The sequence below is a fragment of the Panthera pardus genome, unplaced genomic scaffold (genome assembly GCF_024362965.1).
Source record: "Panthera pardus isolate Hobbes unplaced genomic scaffold, ASM2436296v1 HiC_scaffold_2, whole genome shotgun sequence".
NCBI classification, from domain to species: domain Eukaryota; kingdom Metazoa; phylum Chordata; class Mammalia; order Carnivora; family Felidae; genus Panthera; species Panthera pardus.
Window position 1 is genome coordinate 107,014,988 of NW_026526765.1, and position 4,238 is coordinate 107,019,225.

At 38.2% G+C, this 4,238-nt stretch overlaps 1 pseudogene; it reads left to right on the forward strand.

Annotated features, from left to right (window-relative positions):
• Window positions 1-367: 367 nt before the first annotated feature.
• Window positions 368-466, forward strand: LOC128778415 (U6 spliceosomal RNA; annotated as a pseudogene).
• The last annotated feature ends 3,772 nt before the right edge of the window (window positions 467-4,238 follow it).

Below are 4,238 nucleotides of genomic sequence, written 5' to 3' on the forward strand. Positions count from 1 at the left end.
AGCTCCATCCATGTCATTGCAAAGGCAAGATTTCATTCTTTTGGATGCCTGGGTAATATTCCCTTGTAAATATACCACCCTCTTCTTTATCCATTTATCAGTTGATGGACATTTAGGCTCTCTCCATAATTTGGCTATTGTTGGTAATGCTGCTATAAACATTGGGGTGCATGTACCCTTTGAATCAGCATTTTTGTATCATTTAGGTAAATGCCTAGTAGTGCAATTGCTGGATCATAGGGTAGTTCTACTTTTAGTCTTTTGAGAAACTTCCATACTGTGAAAACAGTTTTGGAGGAGTGGTGGGAGTAAGAGCCCTTTTGGAGTAGATTTAAGAGAAAACGGGAGTGCTCGCTTCGGCAGCACATATACTAAAAAAAAAAAAAAAATTGGAACGATACAGAGAAGATTAGCATGGGCCCTGTGCAAGGATGACATGCAAATTCGTGAAGCGTTCCATATAAAAAAAAAAAAAAGAGAGAAAACGGGAGCAGAGGAATTCAAGGATGAATGAATACATGACCTTTATCTCCTTTTAGCTTCTGTTGTCACCATTAGATCTTCTGTTGTCTCTTCTTCTGGATTATAAACTCGTTAAAAATGGGAAGAAGCTGTATCTTTGATACTGACATAGGTGTCTGGAACCTGGCACACTGCCAGCTTATACAGCAGGCACTCAATAGATGTTGGTTGACTGACTGGCAGATTGAACATTAAGGGTGCAGTTAAGTTTGAAACTTTTTGGGTTTCCCTTGTTTCCTTTTAAATTCTTCCTTCTTTCCCCCCAACACCCAGACAGCTGCCCAGGGTCCTGCTACCTATCCCCCTCAAGGGTTTACCTGCTACCTGGCTGCCTCCACTTTTTCATCCTCCCTTCATCCCTCACCAGTCTGATATTTGGTCCACACTGAACCTATTCCCTCAGGGATGCAAGGGGGGTGGGGGGTGAGGGGGTGGGGGGGTGGGGGGGGTAGGAACAGGACAGCTAATCTAATAAAAGAACTTCAATTTTGGAACCTAGCCCCCTAGTGTGGGCGTTTCTAAGAGGTAAAACCCACCCAAGAAAAGTATTCTAATGCTGAGTAGTAAAGGCCAGTAGGAACCAGATCTCACAATATAGTAGAAAGAACTTGAAATAGGAAAGTGTGGGGTTTTTTCGCATTTAATCTGAATTACACACATCTAACAGGAATATTAATCAGCTGTTTCTAATAGAATAAGAAAAGAGGCCAAAACAAAGCACCACAGAGCTGTTCTTAATTACTTTCTTATGGGATTAGCTTTTAAAGTTGTAAAATAGTATTAAATTTTTTCCAGTGAGGCATGGCTTTATCTGTCTAATGATTTTAATGTACTTTCTTCAAATTAGTCACTGTAGATGGTTGATTTTAGGCTTCCATATAGCCTTTAGTTAATTTTGGAGCATGGAAAATGAATTGCTGGGTTTCATTTATTCATTTATTTAAGGGATACTCATATATGTTAGACACCATCTAACAACAACAACAAAAACCAACAACAATAAAAACTCCGTGTAAAGCAAGCCAGATAGTATCACTTTAGGAATTAGCAGCAGCTGTTGCCATTAGAGTGGATAAGTTAAAAATAACTCCAAGTTCTCTCTTGTTCCTTTTTTAACCTCTCCTTTGCAATTATGAAATCCCATTCATCTATGATCCTCAAGCATTCATATAAATATATTTCAAATAAATGAATCCTCAAACACATAGGAGCTACATGCTACTGCAAATGAAAACATTAAGGCACAAAGGAGGAAACTTAGTTCAAGTAATTTGACGACTGTGGCGCTGACGCCGCAGAATTATCCGGGCATGAAGTCTGCAAGCAGCTTGATAAACACCTTCCTCCACGTTGAAGGTAAGAACTGTAGAAATTCAATAAAGCAAATTATTTCCTAAGGGAGAAAACACACAGGAAGGGCACTGAGAACATTTTTGTCATCTGGGTATCTTATTTTTTCCAGACAATTAGCAAAAAGTGACCACAGGACTTTCCCCTGGTTTACAAAGACTGCCTGGAAATTAATGATCAGCATTTGGGGTTGAAAGAGCCGGGTGTAATCTGTAAATGATATGGATATCAAAGAATATAAGTGTATTATTATGAATTCATTAATATTTGAGTCAAAGGTAAATAGGAAAAAAAAAAGAAGCGAATCATGTAGGTACCGAGTTTTTTCAGGAAATAAATGCATATCCACTTCCAAAGTGTAGTTGTTACCGTTCAGCTTTTCCCTGAAACCATGTATTTCAGGCTGGGTTGTGCCAGCTTTAGCAGTTCAAACTTGTGCTTGTATTTTGCAGGCAATTTTGCATTAGATAAAGAGTTAAAAATCAGCCAGCTCCTTCCATTTCCTTTTTCAGCCCTTCCCCCAACAATCAAGCTATCAGAACAGCAGAAGAGGGGGAAAAAAAAAATCAACAACAAAAACCAAAACAGTCTCTCAATAAGAACATTTTATGAGTTTCCTCTCTGTCATTATTCTCTTTTGGCTGAGCAATCTTTCTTTGACAGGAGTATTTATCTTTTTTGCAATGCCTGGATACGTGGCCTTATGCCATCAACTGTAGTAATAATTTAGCTGGATAAAAGGTAGGGGAGAGTCCATTTTGAAAGTCAATTTGTAATTTTCACATTTCAAACCATTTTCCTCACCCCGCCAATCCATTTCAGATGAATTAAAAGATTGACTAATAAAATAGTAAAGTTTAGAAATCAGAATAAAATATAATTTAACAGCTTTGAAGGTTGCAAAGAGATATTTTTATAATTATAGGCTTAGAAACAATAGATAAAATAATAAAGGAAAATATTGACAGTTGTGAGTGCATACAAATAGTAACATTTGGACATAGAAAACAAAATATGTCCCCGTCTTTATTTCATAGACAGCTCTCGGAGAATGCCATTTCTGTGGTATTATCAGATCTGTTTTTACTCTTATCATGCTATAAAGTCTTTTTTATATTATACTTTAAAAAATCCTGAGTGTCAAATCCATAAATCATAAGTCAAAGTAAATCATAGAAGACTGAATAAATGAGAAAAAACAACCCACTAAGCTTTGAAAAGGTAGAATAGTAAAAGCCATAAATCATCAAATTCTCATGAGAAGAAATCCAGGGACTCAATAAACCTGTTGGAAAAAATTTCAGCTTTATTAGTGAACAGAGAAATGCACAGCAACCAGTGAGATGTACTTTTTTCTACTGAATTAGAAAAATACACAATGATTAAACACATTGCCGGTGAGGTTACAAAATAGTAGGCCCTGTGCTACATTCTAGTGGCTGTGCAAATTGCTTCAGTATTTTTGGAGGCTATGTTGAGTCCAAAATGCTGGATGCCTGATAGATCAAGAGCTATTGAAATGTCTCAGTTTCTGCTTTCTGCCAAGATGGCAGTCAAGCCTACATTGCAGGCTGCTACCCTCGAAAGCAATGCCGCAGTAATTGTAGAAGTAAGAGGAAGGTATGGATTTCAGGAGCGGCACCACCAGCAATAATAGTGAAAAAGTCCTGGGAAGACCGCAGCCTGTCCTAAAAGAGCAGGAGTTGTTGGGTGGCTCAGGCTGGCGTGCAGGGCTGCTGCCTGTGATGATAAAGGGAGGATGGGTTAGAATATTAAGTTCTATTCTTTCCTCTCTTTTGGTTTACCTTGGAACAATCAATATCTGCTCTTCAACTCTGACATTTGTGTGCTGGGAACAAAATCAGGGCAGTATCTTAAGTCCTGCTGGGTAAGGTGTTCATAAAAGCAAGGTCAGTGTCAGTCTTTCAGCATTGCTCTTCTAAACCCATAGGGCTATGACTTCAACCTAGCCTATTCTCAGTGCTGCCCTTCCATAAGTATCATGGTAAAGGCTTGGGGTAGGGGCAGGGATCATCAGTGGTTCTATTGTGCATACGACTCTCATCCTTGACTCCTGTTTTCTTCTGTTCCCTCAATACACCTAGACTGACACAGATGAGGGCCTGACTATGGGTGTTCACTGGTACACATTATTAGAAAGATTAGTTGAAACCCTATGTGAACATGAGCTCAAAGGCCAAAATGACTAACAGATGAAGAATTCAACTATCTCAAAGAATGACCACAAACTGGATAATATGTATATTTTTTTACCATCTGAGAAATATTGGAATAGAAACTCTGAGAATTTAAAATAAGTATTGGATAGATACAGACATAGATGGCTAAGCAACAAGATAATGATG